The sequence below is a fragment of the Pongo abelii genome, chromosome 4, assembly GCF_028885655.2.
Source record: "Pongo abelii isolate AG06213 chromosome 4, NHGRI_mPonAbe1-v2.0_pri, whole genome shotgun sequence".
Lineage (NCBI taxonomy): Eukaryota > Metazoa > Chordata > Mammalia > Primates > Hominidae > Pongo > Pongo abelii.
In genome coordinates, this window is record NC_071989.2 from 156,452,246 (window position 1) to 156,469,133 (window position 16,888).

Consider the following 16,888-nt stretch of genomic DNA (forward strand, 5'->3'; position numbering starts at 1 on the left):
TGAGAATTTGTGACATGCACACCTGATTACATTCAAGATCTTGGATTTAAGTTCTTTAGTAAATAGTGAAAGACACACATAACTGCAAAATAATACAGAATTTTTATTGACATGCAATGCAATTGAGCTTTGTTACCATCTATAAAATAATGGTTTTGAATAAAATTATTTAAATATAATTTAGATAATTTGAAAAATAGAGCAATAGAAAATTATACTCCTAAAATTTCTGGTTAAAGTTAAAAATGCAACACAACCATTTTGTTGATTGATTTGATTATATTTTATTTTGCTATATTATGGTTTTGGAAAACATTCTTAATTGTCTGGAAATTTGAAGTCATATAGCATTAAGTAAATCATGAGAACACTATTAAGAATACTACTATATGAAACAAAGTCTAAATTTTGACACATAAATCAAAAAGAATTTGAAAAACACTTTTAGTTTATGTAAATATTTGTTACAGTAAAAAAAATTAAAGATCTTCTTGATCCTCTGTCTTAAAAATTCAAGGTTTTTTCAGTTATACTCGGTCAAAACAATTTTAAAAGCTTCACTGAGGTAGAACGGACACACAATAAACTGCACATATTTAAAATGAACAATTTGATGCATTTTAAAATATGTATACACCAGTGAAACCCTCATGACAATCAAAACAATGAACATACTCATAACTTGTAAACTTTTTGAATGCCCCTTTTAAAAACTCATCTCTTAACCCTCCTATCTCTCTGCCCAGGCAACTGCTTATCTACTTTCCATCACTATATAGTAGTTTGCATTTTCTTGATTTTGTTTAAAAGGTAAACTGAGGCACAATAAAATTATAAAGAGTTTATTTGAGCATGCAAGAATTCATGAATGGCACCAGACTGAGAGTAGTTTGGAGGCTCCGTTGAAGCAGCATAATGGACAGGTTTAACAGAGGGAATGCAAAAGTAATTCAAAAAATTTTGATTGGTTATAGTTGCAAAGTTGCTTTATTTGGTCTATGCTGCTGGGAAGTCCTTAGTTCCATAATTATAGATTAGTCGCTGAGTTTGATTGGTTGAGCATAAGTTGTTCTCTTTAATATAGGCATTTACAAGAAATAGCTCAAGTTAAGTTATGTTTGCAAATCAAGCGAAGTTAAGGTCACTTATAAGGCCCATTTGATTTTGTCTGTTCAGGGCTTCTTCAGGCCTGGTCTCCATTTTAATTTATTTAACAACTTTCATATAACTAAAATCATGCAATATGTACTTATTTGTCTAGTTTCTTCCACTCAGTAAAATTATCTTGAGATTCACCTATACTGTTGCATGCATGAATAGTTTCTTTTCTTTCATTGGTGAACAGTATTCTGTTGCATGGATGTATTGCAATGTGTTTGTTCATTCACCTGTTGATGAACATTTGAGTTGGTTCCAGTGTTTGACTATTACAATAAAACTGCTTTAAGCATTCTAGTACAAGTTTTACATAAACATATGCTTTTCTTACTCCTGGGTAAACACCTAGGAATAGAATGGCTGGACTAAATAGTAGGAATATATTTAACTATTTAAAGAAACTGCCAAACTTTTTTTTTCCTGAAGTAGTTGACCCATTTTCTATATGAGAGGTCCAGATCTTCCACATCATCTTCAACACACAGTGTGGTTAGTCTTCTGATTATAGCCATTTTCTAATAAGTGTGTAACAGTATCTCACTGTGGTCATAATTTTCATTTTCCTAATTGCTAATAGTGTTGAGCATCTTTTATGTGCTTATTTGCCATTTGTTTGTTTTGGTTTGGGCCAAATTTCTCTCCATATCTTTTGCTGCTTTTCAGTTTGCTGTCATAATCTTATTATTGAGTTTTGAGAATTCTTTACAAAGAGACTTAGAAAAATTTTGGGCAATGAACATATTCATTATCTTGATTCTGGTGATGGTTTCACACGTATGCATATATGTATGTCTAAAATTGTGACATTATACATTTAAAAAATATACAGCTTTTGGTGTGTCAATTATATCAGAATAAGAAAGATAGTCCCCATGAATATTTGTTTTTTTATATATCTATAATATGCAAGGAAATTTGGTTAATTAAATAACAACTTTGTAAATACATTTAAATTAGTCAATTGGTTTACACTGACACCTTTGAGTTGAGATGTTGCAATGTGAGTATCAGTATTGTGGTGTCTAAGAGAATTTTAAGTTTGTTGTTTTTTATTAAATTTATAAAAATTCATTAGTACTCAAAAAATACTTACTCATTTTATTATCTAGTTGAAATACTTTAAAGGAAAATTGTTTATAAATGTAGTTTTAAAAGTTTTAGTGCATCTAATTGGCTGAGTTTTAAAAAGATAACAAAATTTTTCAGAGGCCATTTTAACAGTGATTTTTAAAATAAAGTCAACCTAAAATGTCTTATAAATGGAACAACAAATTTTCAAACTAAATTTAATTACTTGAAAGGGAGCCTGTAAATTTTTACTGCCTGAGACAATTTTAGTCTAGAAGAAAAAGATATTACTCTGTGGCTTCTACAGCCAACTTCAAGGTAGCTGCAAATAAAGGTTTGGTGACAAAACAAATAACCTTGGGACATGTGGTATTGACCAGGACAACCACAAGGCTAATAGCACCCAAGGTCGACATTTCTTCCCTACTTCTCACTATGTTCACACCCTCCTATTGTCTTTTATAGTAATGGTAAGCAATTATATCATCAGGGTAAAATTTATAACTTAGTGGACATATAGATATAAATATGATGATTGCATTTCTATGAACTGGGAAACCAAACATGAGGAATCAGCCCATCAGCCCTCCAGAATATGCCAGTGCCTTATAACAATGGAGGAGGAGTGGTTGAGTGGGGAGGAGGGTATAATTGAAAGTTTCAACTGCAGTCATCCTTTATAAACAATGTGCCCCCTTTATAGATCATCAAGTTTTACCGGACAAATTCACAATTTATTCCAAATGTCTATTAGAAGCACCTTTCCAGGTAGTGAAATGGGAAGGGTTCTCTTGTCCCCCTCACAGGGTGTGTGATGGGGGTGTGGCTCACTTCTTCAGTGCCCCGCTGCTCAGACCTCTAGGGGAGCATACAGGTGGGCGGACTGTGGGGCGCCAACCCCATGGCAGTGTCTAGGGGTGTTTATAGTTCCTGAAGTCCCAGCGGACGTGTGTTACGGGGTGCTCTGTTAGCTTGCCATCTATAGGTGGCTTGTGGTAAGCAACTCAATTAAACCCCCTTCCTTATCACAAGGACAGAATGACTTTTATATCCCGGAGTTTCTTGCCTTGGTGTACCAAAAGAATTGGATCACATGTGGGCTTGGAGAATGAGTGCAAGGTTTTACGGAGTAGAAGTAGGGATAGGGAGCAGATAGGGAAGCCTGAAGAGTCCCCTGGAGTTGGGCCACTCCGGGGCCCCTGACCTCTTTGGCTAAACTCCATGGTGTTCTGCTGGTGGATGGCCTGCTGACCTACTGGTGGCTGTCTGCGTGCTCTTCTGCCAGCTGGCTCTCGACGACCAGCTGCTTGTATCTTCTTCTACGGATGTGTTCATCACAATGTCCAGCCACTTCTGTGTTTGCCCGCTAGGGTCTTGGGTTTTTATATGCCCAGGATGGGGGCCTGGTGGGCCAGGGTGGTCTTGGGAAATGCAACATTTGGGCAGGAAATGCCTGTCCTCACCTAGGTCCGTGGAGGTGGAACTCCAGCCAGGGACCACACCCTCCTCTACCCAGCACTTGCCTTTCCCCCTTCTGAATTGTTTAAAGGGACCACACTCTTCCCTTCCCAGCACTTCCCGTAGCAGTAACTCTTTGGAGTTCGCTACTCATGACAACATGGCCCACCCTTTTCTCCCTTACCCCAGCATCATGAGGCTTTCTTACCTACGTGAGTACCTCAAGACTTCTCATCTCTTGGCAAAAAGGCAATCTGAGCAGGGTATTTATGTTATAGTTTTGTATGAAAGAAAAAGTCTTTAACTTTGATGTTTTTAGACAGTGACAGAAGGCAGTTGGTTCTCACCCTTCCCTGAGGAGCACTAATTTCCTTCCTTCTAGGACAGCAGTTTTTGAAAAAATTAACGAATAAAAGAAAAGATGTTTATCTGCAAATTTGAAATCTGTGAGCTTATTTGTCATCACACAAACTAAACAGCTCAGCCACATAAAGGAAATCACAAGAACAGTTTAATGCAAAAACCACCGTATATGGGATCTGTGGCCAAGAGCCTTTTCCTGTCTGGACACGAACTCCTTCAACTGTTTGAGAGAGGGGGCTTAGAGCTGATTGAACACCAGTAATCCTTGACCTTAATGTACAAACCAAAGCAGCATGGAAGGGAAGGGGCTAGCTATTCCATATGCATTCAGAGGCTCTCCAGCTGGTGGAAAGCACAGTTGAGTAGAGATTTGTGATTTCAGTGGAAATGGGAGGAAGGCCAGATGGAAGAAGATTTTGGTTCTGGACATTCTGCTGCATCTGAAATGTATTCTTTACTGGAAACAGATTACTCTCCTGCTATGGCAGGTGGTTCTTCTTTTTGTTTCAAACTGCCAAAACTAAGACCCAGAAAGGTCAGATACTATCAGGCAATTTTTACCTTTTGGAGTAAGACCCCCAAAGGCACAGAAAAGCTTATGGTAAAAGCATATTCAGTTTCCCTAAGGGATCTAGATGTGGAATGCTTTGTCTAGAAATAGCCTCATGTCCTAATCATAAGGGTCAGAAAACTTGTTTGTAAAGGGCCATTCAGCAAATATGTTTGGTTCTACAGATTGTAACTTATCACCTCTGCTGTCCTGGTGCTAAAGCAACCATAGACAATACATATATGAATGAGTATGGCTGTGTTTTAATAAAACTTTATTTACAAAAACAGACAGCAGGCCAGTTTGACTCATGGGCCATAGTTTGATTGTTTCAATGAGTTGAAAGAGTATTAGCATGAATATGAAGTTGATGGTGGCCTCATGTTAATCCTGCTCCACGCCAAGTATGTGACTTCAGGAAATCTTCTTTCTCTCCCTGGAACTCATAGTAAATATTTATTGAACATTACCTATGTTGTCATAACTTTATAATCTCATTCATTTAATGCTCATAGCAGCCCAACAGTGCAGGTACTATTATTAGCTTAGAGCACAGTGAGTGAGTTTCAAAGTGACAACTTAAACCCACCCAAGTCTGTTTATCTTTAAAGCTAATGTTCTTAGTTATAACCACAATGTCTCCCAGTAAAGTGATGGATTTTGATTTAATGTTCCCTAATTCCTCTTCTATAGCTGACAATCAGTAAATACGGGGGAAGAAACAGTGTTCTCTGTGGGATGTGTCTCCATCTTTTTCTGGTCTGTTACTTAGAGCTTCTCTTTAAAAATTTCCTGAGTTTCCTTTGTTTTGTTTATTGTTCTAAGCTGGTTTTTGCACTTGGTCAACCACTGGAGTGACAGACTTTGAGGAAACACTGATGCCTCCCTGCTAAAAACAAGGTTAACCAAACTTCCCCACCCTCTGTAAAATGACTCAACTGTGATTGACTGGCTGCCTCTTTCTAGTGCCAATGCTTACTTGGATTTCAAATGAGAATTTGTGTTTTTCACTTTTTAAAGAACTATCATTACATCTTAATATTTCTAAGATAATAAGAGAGAAGGTTCAGGCATGCATTAAGGAGGCTATGCAAAGGCCTTTAGGAAGGCATGCATAATTTTCTGTTCAAGACCTACAGTCATTCCATGTTCATTAAGAAGGTGATAAAAATGTAAATGCTCTAATCAGCCTAGGATCATTTAAAAATGAAGATTCCTATGAATTGTTTTTAGAAATCAGATTAAGTGTAGGACTGGATAGAAAAAACCAAGACTTTAGAACTTGAGTAATATATTAAACAATGTGTATATAGTAGACACCATGACAAGAAATGACAAGATTTTTAAAATGCCATTGTCATCTGGTTTTAAAGAGAGCTAATGTAATAAAACTATCCACTTAGAAGGAATATAAAATTTGTAAAACCAGATATAAAATAATTTTAAGGTTATATTAATATGTATGTAATACAATGTTTTTTAAAAAATCTATTGCCTTCACATTAAATAAAATGCTTTAACATTTAATTGAAAAGCTGTTAGAAAAAAAAGTGCAAAGTGCTCTAAAATAGTTCTTTCTTCCTTTTGGAAATTGTAGGTTAGAGGGAGATGGATGTCAAGAAAAAAGTGGCACAGAAACTGAATCTTGAAAGATAAGTAGGATCAGAGAAAGGGGAAGAGGAAAACAATGTTCAAGACAGAGGAATTCTAGAATCCACTTGAGATAGAGAGAGATGAAGATGAGATAGAAGGGATTGAAAAAAATTCAGAGAAATAATGTGGAGTCTGTTAAAAGGGAAGAGGAAATGTAAAAAAGAAGTTGAGAAAGAAAGAGGATAGCAAAAGACAAAGGAAGATAGAGTGGCCAGAAAAAGGAATAGAGAGGAAATGAGAAGCTGCTGCAGAGGGAAATGGGTGGAAAAACAGTCAAAAGCAGGCAGTGAGATAGGCAGGTGGGAGAATAATCACAGAAAGAATGGGAACCAGAAAGTAGAACCTCAAGGAAAGAAAGGAAAGTGGGGGAGGTGGAGTGTGAGAACAGATTATGAGTGGCCTCCCAAGCTACCTCTTTTAGCTTTTCCTCCACACAGCTTCCTCACTTCCTTTTCCTTTTCTTCACTTCTTTCAGTTTCAAACCTGACCAAAAAAGGGTAAGCAGGTGAGACACTAAAATTAGGGCAGAGAAACTTCTGGCAGGAAAGCAGTAGTCACTGTGTCTCATGACCTCCTCCAGGTTGCCAAATGAGTTTCAACTTGAATTCCAGCTTGATTAATGGCAGTGGCCATGACGTAGAGGAATCTCCTGGGCTTAGCCGAAAAGAGGTCAGAGATTAAGCAGGGAAGCTTCTCATGCCTTTGGCAAGGGGGCAGTGGTGTCTGGACAGGTATTTGCCATCCTTGGGCTAGAACCAGAAATAAACTGACAACACTGTCTCTTAAGACCCTGGTTTTGTCTTTTATTTCTCTCAAGGTTGTTTTTTTTTTTTTTTTTTTTTTTTCTGTTTTGATAATGATTTTCTCAATTCTTGGTGTTCCACCTCTGAATATGAATAAGTGAAAAGTCTTATTTTTCAGAGATTTTGTTAACTCTAGTTGTTTATCTCACTTACCAAATATTGAGTATTTACTAAATGTCAGACACATGATAAAGAATGGAATTAAAATAAATAAAAGATGGAGTTCCTGCATTCAATGTAGCTAATAAGTTCAGTGACATAAACAGGCAAGAAATAGAGCAATGCCAGCACTGTCTCAACAGTAGAAAGCATGGTGTGCTGTCTGAGGGCATAAGCAGAACATCTCACCCAGGCTTTCAGGGAGGAGATTTAGAAGACAGTGTATGTCAGGAAGAAAGGCACAAAGAAACTACAACTAGGAAGATTACTAAGAGTAAGGCTGGGGGCAGAGGAAAAGGAAAATTGTGTTCTAGGCAAAGAAATAGCATAACTTATTGAACAACAGAAAGTAGTTCGGCATGGTTGAAAAGAAGAGGGAGGATGTGGTTAAATGATGTGTGGTTAAATGATGAATTGGTGGTGTGTTGGTAAATATGTTCTAAAAAAAAAGCTTTTGTTTATATATATATATTTTTACCAGTTTCTGATCAGTATTTCCATCATGACCAAATTTAGCCTACCAACAATTCATCAACTGACTTGCAGAATTTCTGCCTATTTAACAAGTATTTCTGAAAGACCAGTAGAAGCCTTGTTTAGTATACCAGAAATAAGCGGTAGCCAGACCAAGATGGATTTTAAAGTCCTGGACTTAGCCCCAGAGCTTTGAACTCTACTAAGCCTCAAAGTGGCATGGTCAGATCTTTCATTAGGAAGATCATACCTCTACTCTGTTGGGGAATGGATTAAGAGAGGGCAAGGCCAAGGCTGCCTCTTAAGGGCCTCCCTGAGCTCAAACCTTGACTTTGTTCCTTGGAGCTATGTGAATTTGGACACACCACAACTTTTTTGGTCTTTCGTATTTATTTAGCAAGACAGTATTGATAATATGACACAGGTTTCTTTTTGTGGGAAGGGAAATGAGAAGAGATTACATGGAAATGCTTTGTTAAATGTAAAATTTTTTGTTTATTCTTTCTCTACTCATCTCCTTCCTATTGAGACAACCAGGTGAGAGGGAGTCTGTGGAGAAACTCTAACCAGCCTTCCCACTGAGGTGGAGCCTCAGAAAGTTTGTGCCCTTTGCAGTGGGGAGGAACCTGGTCCTGCCTCTTCCTGTGTGGAACCTGGAATTCAAACTGCCAGGCAGGAAGCACTCTAGCGGAGGGACTCTGACCTTGTGAGAGTCCCTGTTTCCCCCATTTTTCTCTTTTCACCCAATAAAACCCTGCTTTACTACTCTTTAAGCCATCTTCAAGCCTAAATTTTCATAGCCATGGGATGGACAAGAACTCCATCTTTAACTAAACTAGGGAAAAGTCCTGCAACATTTTTGGCACCCAACATGGGGCTCAAGAAGTGGTGAGTGAAATGGGAACTTAATACCTCTCACTGTTGCTTCTAAGGCTTTTCATCCTGTGACTTCTGAGGGTGGGGGAAAGCATGTCCCCACCCCCTGTCACTCCCAGGCCTTTTCATGGCCTTTTTCTTCCTTTTTCAGGACCCACTGGTGAGCAGCAGCTCCCCCACACTGCCCGCTCCCTACTGGGGCTGGGATGCATGGCCCAAAGATCCCATACAACTGGCTGGCTGGTTCCCAGCCATACACCACTGCCACTGTCGTAGCCTTCCCTTTCCCCAGCCAAAGGGTTTTACTCCATCAGGCAGTAATTAAGCTTCAACTTTTCTCCCTGGTAGAGGAACCAGTTGCATAAGAATAAGAGGTTCTTCCCCAGGCATTTTTCAACCTTTTTTCATTCCCTTCTGTACCCCATCGACAAGTTAACCCTTAAAGTTTTTTTTTGTCTTAGAAGACGTTTTACTAGGCCAGGTCCCCCCAACTATAACTGTTTGTATTTTCTGTAAAGCTTTAATTGTGAAAAAGGATTTGGCTAGTCTTGGAGTGCCCAATCTGGTGTGCTTTGCATGTCTGTATGGTTTATGTTGCAAGCCTCTATCTTGCCTTACATACTGGGGCATGGCCAGTAACTACTTGGCAAGGCATTGTTTAGCAATCCTGCCTGAGGGGATGAGCCCTCTCAGGTTTTATATCTGCGTGTTTTCCTAGCCGTGTCTCTTAAAGGGCCTCACCCAGCAACTGGTTTCTTTTCTGCCTGTCTATGTGTGTACTGTGTGTTATGTCTGTAAAAGGAGCTCTAATTAATTTGGCCTAATGAAAGACAAGTGCTTGGATCAAATGCTTTTTTTTTTTAAGGAAAGGTAAAAGCTGTGGTACCTTTCAGTTCACGTGACTTTAATCTTTGAGAAATAAAAGCAGCCCTAAAGACTATTAGTAAAATGCAGGTCAGATGCAAGCTTTGCTAAGTGTTTTGAGGTTACAAACTACTTTTTGGGTTTTGAGAACTATTTGACTTATGGGCTTCACAATTGGCAAGGCCTGGGGACATATGGAAGAAGCAATGCCCTTAACTAAGAAGGCAAACCTTGGCTGCAGTTAGCACACAATTAAAGCAACTTACCAAGTTTTACCTTAAAGTTAAAAATTGCTAGGAGTTAAGTGAAACTACTCGAAATAGATTTACAATCAAGGTATGTAAAAACAGTAAAATGTGTCTGTTTTAAAAAAAAGGTTATAAGAAAGCATGAAAATGTAAACTGTTGGCTATGGTTAAATAATTGTTTTGAGTTAGATAGGAAAAGCTGAAGGTTCAAAGAAGCGATGGAAGAATTGTAGAAATCAATCTTTGAGAAGAGTTTCTTGAGTCATCATTTTGGCAAAATAAATAACTTATGGTAATCTGGAATTCTATTTCAGAATATCAAGTGTTTTAAACCTCAAACATATTTGACAGCATTCCCCAAATCAAACTTCAGTTTCAAAATTGTCTCCCCTGGCACCTGGCTTTTTGAATATTTCAGAGGGCCCCTGAAGTGTCCAGAAAATAGATGTAAACAGAATTATTTGAATGTTTGGGGATTGCAAAAATGATGCTTAGTCTTCTTTAAGTTATATTTTTGTGAATAATGCTGAGGTATGTTCCACTTGTATGGGATTTCTAAAATTCTAATGTCTGAGTATATGCTATCAATTATAATTAAGATTGTTATGTTAAATTATTGTAAAACATAGAGACAACCAAACTTTTTTGTCAGTTGTGTTTCTAACTGTAACTACCCTGGACATTTTGCTGTTCACAGAAAATTGTTTTCTTGTTTTAATCCTTTTCAAAAGATGGTTGATAATGAGCTATAGAACTGTAACAGGTGCTCTGAAATACAGGCTTCTGATAACTTTGGAGATTATGACATTTGAATAAAAATGTACAGGACTCATAAAGAGCTGAAATGTTTACGAATATCAAGCAAAATAAGAGTTAACAAAATGGACTGAACTCAGGAAGCTGAAACAACCTTTTTGACTTTTGCTTGGAATATTGCTGATCCTTGTTTTGCTTTTCAGAGTGAAGGAACTTATTTTGAACTATTTACAGCCCTTAATAATTGAGTAAGGCATACTCCTATGAACAAAAGTTGGAGCATGTTTGTTTCTCTCTGTCTGGTTCCTCTAAAACTTAGAAACTACCTGTGAGTGTTCTTAACTTATGCCAATATAGTTGTTTGCATCAGTGCAGTAAGAATCCAATTTTCTTTTGCAACAGGACACAATTAGAAAAACTGGTAATTTTACCAAGACTTTGACTGAAAGGGTATGCTTCCCTTTAAGGAGTCAATCTCAACTTGCAGAGCCAATAAAAGCCCAGTGGGGAAACTGGCCTCATACTCTTGCCTATGCAGTCCCTGTACAGGGTTCCTGACCTGTGGTCAGTAAAGAATGTCACTTTCTAACAGGTCTAGGAGCTTCAAGTTTATCTTAGGACCTTAAGAAGAGAGAATCACCTAACTCACAGGTGTTTGAGGATAAAAATCCATGGTGGGCTTGGCTTTAAAAGGTCTTATCTGAGATTCCCTCTGGAACAAACTTTCATCAAATCCAATCCAAAAGGCCTATGTAGAAATAATTATTCTTGCTGCACTTTATGCAAATAATCAGGCCAAGTATAAGACTAAAGTCTTATTTTGCAAACCACTTAGTCCTTATCATAATTTTTTTTTTTTAACAAAAATGATGACTGGGGAGAGAGAAATTATGTTCCAAAACTTATTATATATTTGCCATTAAATTCTAAACTCACTAGTTGTTTTAAGTTTTTGCCTACATTTTAGACTAACCCTGCTGTTTCCTGTGAAGCAACCAGCAATCTTCGGCTGCAGCTCAGACAGAACAAGAGGGATAGGTAATGTGAAAATCCGAATTAATATTTTAGTTTTGAGCAACTATCCTGCAAATCCTGCCAGGTGATAGGAATAAATAAGATGCCTATCACTTGGAGGCTTCCTCTGGGAAAGTAAGACCAAGGGAACTAACCAAAGCCAAGCACCATGCACCCAAATCCCAGTAATCATAACTGCGGCTACCAGTTATCTGGTTGTGTCACAAGGCATTCTTCACTCTCCCTTGTTGGAGGAGGACTCAGTTCCACAGTTTCACCTTAGCATTTGGCTTATGATAAGGAGTCCATGCAACCCCACACCCAGAGACACATTTTTGTCCCAGACTCAATTCCAAGCTTTGGGTCAAAGCCTTAGGAAAAACAAATGGATCTGAGGGGTCCAGAGGCAGATGATATGGAGGTTAAAAGGCACAGCACAGGTGAGCATGGCTGATTCCTGCCAATTAAGCTAAACCCAAGCTTCCTGTTTCATGGATAAAGGACACATTAGTATCCATGGCATAAATGAGGTCTAGGGAACTCCAAGGCTACTGAAAGTAGATGGGAAAGAGACATAGGTGAGAGCAGATAATTCCTGTTCTCTAGGGCCTTCACGTTTGATGGATGCAAGCCTCTTTGGCACTCATGGTGCTGCCTGCCGAGGTCGCTGGGACTTGGGGACGCAAGGATGGAAGATGGAAAGAAGATGCTCTTCCCTCTCTCCCTCATGTATCCTGGGTGTCGGCTAGGAAGAGAAGGGAACCAGGGACACCTGCTCCCCTCTTTCTAGATAGGTAGCCATTCATCTTCAGTCTGTACCTCTTTCGAATGCATCCTGAACTCCTGGGATTCCTTTGAAAAGCACCTTCTTTTTCCTTTCTTCTCCTCAGTCCTTTCTTCAGTTAGATAATTGTGTCTCCGTACTATGGGACTCACCCCTCAGATGCGTCCTCCAAACTGGAAGGAGTTAATTTCCCAAACCTTAAACTGGTTGGCTTAGGATTGGGCTCAGGGGAAGTGAACACAGAAGCCCAATATGCCGGCAACAGGGTAAAATTTTTTTGCCAGTTGGGCTTTTGGCCTCCTTCCTCCTACACAAACTGGTAAAAGGCCTCGGAATTTTTGAGCGGTCCTTACCCCTCCCCTTGTTTCATTTGGATAAATGTTTTCTAATAACTCTGTTCTTGCCTTCCGGATATCAAACTCCAAGCTGTCATGCAACTGGAGCCTCTGACGATGGCCCCTTCTGCCAGGAACCCTTACATAGGCCTCTGAGGGAGATCTGACTGCCATTTTCCCCAAAACAGCGCCCCCTGTCAGCAGTAAGCAGTTAAGATCGGTCTTCATCCTTATCCTTAATCTAATGACAGATGTACTTCTTTAGAGAGGGGAATGAGACAGCCAGGGGAGGAGGTCCCTGGAGGAACTCCAACCAGCCTGCCCACTGAAGATGGAGCCTCAGGAAGTTCATGCCCTTTGCAATGGGGAGGATCCTGGCCCCGCCTCTTCCCGTGTGGAACCTGGAATTCAAACTGTCTGGCGGGAATCACTCTACAGGAGGGACTCTGGCCTTTCCAAGAGTCCCTGTTTCCCCCTTTTTTTCTCTTTGTACCCAATAAAACCCTGCTTTACTCACCTTTTAAGCTTTCTGTGAGCCCAAATGTTCGTGGCCGTGGGACAGATAAGAACCCTGTCTTTAGCTGAACTAAGGAAAAATCCCGCAACACCATCTCTTTCCCTTTCTCTGTCTGCCCATCATTCCTAAAATCCTCCTCTGTCTCTCTGGCCATGAGTGCTGGGGAGGGCATTAAATTGGAATTAAGAATGCCCTGGATCTGCACATTGCTCCACCACTGACTTAACTTCTCCGGTATCTTGATATGTCATAAATTAGATAACTCTCTTAATTCTGAGAAGATAAAAATACTTGCTGCCTAGTTTATGGACTATTGCACATGTCACAGATCTGTTTTGCATGATGATTCATTTCTATAAATGAAATAAATTGGAACAAATGAAATTTTGATTTAACTATTTATGTCTTTGTAGAGCAGTTGGATTGGTTGGAATGATTGCAAGCTGATGCTTTTTTCATACCCCTTTCTCCCTTTGTTTAGCAAGGCAAGTAATTTGTGAACAATGCAGCAATGTATATCTTCTGACTTAAATAAATAAATAAGAAAGCAGCCTATAGATAGAATACACTGTGAAACTGAATACAAACCTGTTATATTTATTTTCTAGATAATTTAAATATTGGGAATTTGGCTGCCTCTGTTAATATTTCTCTTAGCTGGTAACTCATATATTTTGCAAAGTAAGTATTATAATTTGCTTTTTTTTTTTTTTTTTTTGAATTGTGGTTTAGCACAGTGGTTCCTGCTTCCATTACCACCAAGTGGAATCTGTTGTCTACTGTTTTGAAAACCCACCCAGACAAATGTGGAATGATTGATTGTCTTTGAAGATGGGAAATCTTCTTAGGTATACAAGCAGTCTACAGGGCCATATTCTGGCAAGGCTGTACAGCAGGGGTCTTTAAATGTTTTGTGTATGTGCCAAGGACACCTGTGGTGGTGGGATGACACCTCTAGTTTGCTTTTCAGAACACTTACAAATGCATAACATAAAATGCATAGGATTACAAGGAAACCAACATATTGAAACACAGTTATCAAAATATTGCAAATTTGTGATCTAGTCATGCATTTGCTGGTTCTTTAATCTGTTAATAATAGCCCCTCTACTAACTGCCTAATGATTTCTAAATAGTGAAGATTATAAATGATATTTTGAACAATATAAAGTGAAATATCTATTGGTGACAGTGAGGGTACTCCTTATACTGCTTATACTACTGCCTCTATCATCATTAAAGAGTGTGGTAAACTTTAGTTGGAAATTAATAAAAGCTTGAAAAAATATAGTAAGTCATAAATCACAAATTAAAAACACTTTTAGGGGAAATTTAAGCCTTGAGCAGTAGCAGTAGGACCTGGGAAAGGTTAGATTAGATGCACTTTAGCAATTTTAAAAATATTCCCTAGATTTTAAAATCTGTGGTCCTAGAAGATGAACTGTATCAACATTTCATGGCCAAGATGATGGTAGTGCTGCCGCTGATGATAAAATAACAGCACTTATTGAACACTTCCTAGGTACCAAGCACTATAGTAAAAGAGTAAAAGTTATCACTGTATTAATCCTCATAGCCAACTATGGGGTAGACACTTCTAATGCCACTTTTGCCAATAGTAAAAGTGCATCCCTGAAGGAATATATAAACTACCTTAAATCTTGACTTCTATAAGTTGGGTTAGAAAACCAAGTGTGTTTGACTCCAAAGCCTGTGTTCAAACCATTATGTCAGTTTCTGTCATACTTGAAACTGTACCATTTTCAAGATTGTACCATTTTCTTGTACCATTTTCAAGATTTAAAAAAATCACATTACCTGTACTATCATTTGCTTCATATTTTTCTTTAAATTGATGATTTCAGAAGAAAAATTTATATCAGCATCATATTCAGAAATCTTATATCACTTGCCATAAAGAGAAAGTAATTATAAGAATGTATACAATAAGACAAACTGATTGCTTTCAATTTCTTAAAAAGGGAGATCATCAGGTTATAGAGGTGCTAAGGCCATATTAGCACCATTCTGAGACTTTCTCTTTGAAGGAAGTAAAAGGATTGAAAAGAATCAGTAAGAATTTACTTTTCCATCGTGTGACTCAACATAATCTAAAACCAATTCAATCTTTTTCTAGGTTGGTAAGGCAGAGGGTCCCAAATTTTGAGAAATACTGCCCTGCCCTGCCATGGAGCCATGGAGCCATGGAGCCACGGATGAAGGTGCAGCAGCAATAGCAACACTTGTACTGTTTGAGGAAGCAGAGACCAGAAGGCCTAAGTATTCATCTGATGTAGTGTAGTGTATTAGTCCTTCCTCACACTGCTAGAAAGATATTATCTGAGACTGGGTAATTTATAAACAAAGCAGGTTTAACTGACTTACAGTTTCACATGGCTGGGTAGGCCTCAGGAAACTTACAGTCACGGTGGAAGGGGAAGCAGGCATGTCTTACATGGTGGCAGGTAAGAAAGAGAGCGAGCAACAGCAGGGAAAACTGCCGTATAAAACCATCAGATCTTGTGAGAACTCACTCACTATCATGAGACCAGCATGGGGGAACCACCCCCATGATCCAATCACCTCCCACCTGGTCCCTCCCTCGACATGTGGGGATTACGGGGATTACAATTCGAGATGAGATTTGGGTGAGAACACAGAGCCAAACCATATCATGCAGTAACATTGGAGTATTTCACCTGCTGCAGCCACTGTCTTGTTTTATTACCTATAAAAATTAGAGAGGGTTAAATAAGTATTTATAAATTCCCTTCTGCCTCTATCACTTTAATAATTCGGAGAATCTTTATTGAACCTGTTACTTTTTCTTGCTATCTGAAAGAAACAAAGAGAGACATTTATTTACATGTTACATCAAGTTTTGCTCCTGGAAGAATTTTGGGATGATAGAAAATAATAATAAGAAAATTCAAGGGCATTTAGATAGAGAAGTGAGAAGTGATGTTATGTTACCTTTCCTTGATGGACATTTCTTTGTTGTGAGCTGGAAATCCTGGAAGCATTTTGTTAACTGTATGCTCTGGGAACGTTCTTTTCCTGAGTGGATCTCAGAATCATTCTTAAGAAGGACAGATTAGTGCACCAGAAGCTAACGGTAAAGAAACTAATACCTGGGGATAAAAAGTAACTTCTCCAAAGTCATAGAGACTGTTGGAGTCAAGAGGAGGAGAAAAACTCCAGGAGTCTCAGGTACCAGCAGACATTCCCACCTGGTATTATTTTGGGATTGTGATGTAAAACTTAGGTTCTAAGCTTTTAGTCAGTGGATTTTCCTATCTACACAATGAAAGCTTCCAGGTAAGATAAACTTCAGAAGGTCTTTGTTGGTGTGTATTTACTAGTAAGATTTTAATCTTTTCTCCATAATGGTTTCTTAAACATCATAAGGCAGAGTAGCACAGCAATGTGTTAATAGATAGTAGGCAAAAAACCCAGTGAAATGCACAACTTTTGGCTCCATCTCAAAGATTCTAATTTGGTGGTCCAGGATGGGACTAAAGAGTTTGCATTTTTAACAAGTATCCCAAATGCTATTGATATAGCTGACCATAGACCACATTTTGAAAAACATAAGCATAGGCTTTGGAGACAGAAGAGTCTGGGTCCAGATCTTTCATTTGTCATTGCTTATATACCTGGGGCAAATTACTTAACATCCTTTGAGTTTCAGTTTCCCAATCTGTAAAAAGCAGTGATAATAATAATTATACCTACTTCAGGGATTTCTGATAATTAAGACTTTATTTGTAAAGTGTCTAAGTACTTACTACAAGGGATCTTATTATTA

At 38.4% G+C, this 16,888-nt stretch overlaps 1 long non-coding RNA gene across 1 annotated transcript; it reads right to left on the reverse strand.

Annotated features, from left to right (window-relative positions):
• Positions 1–4,862: 4,862 nt before the first annotated feature.
• Positions 4,863–16,281, reverse strand: LOC134761496 (uncharacterized). Its single transcript, XR_010140176.1, has 3 exons — positions 16,054–16,281; positions 6,663–6,733; positions 4,863–5,033 (listed from the first exon to the last, which is right to left on the reverse strand). It is a non-coding gene; the product is annotated as an uncharacterized LOC134761496 (long non-coding RNA).
• Positions 16,282–16,888: the final 607 nt, after the last annotated feature.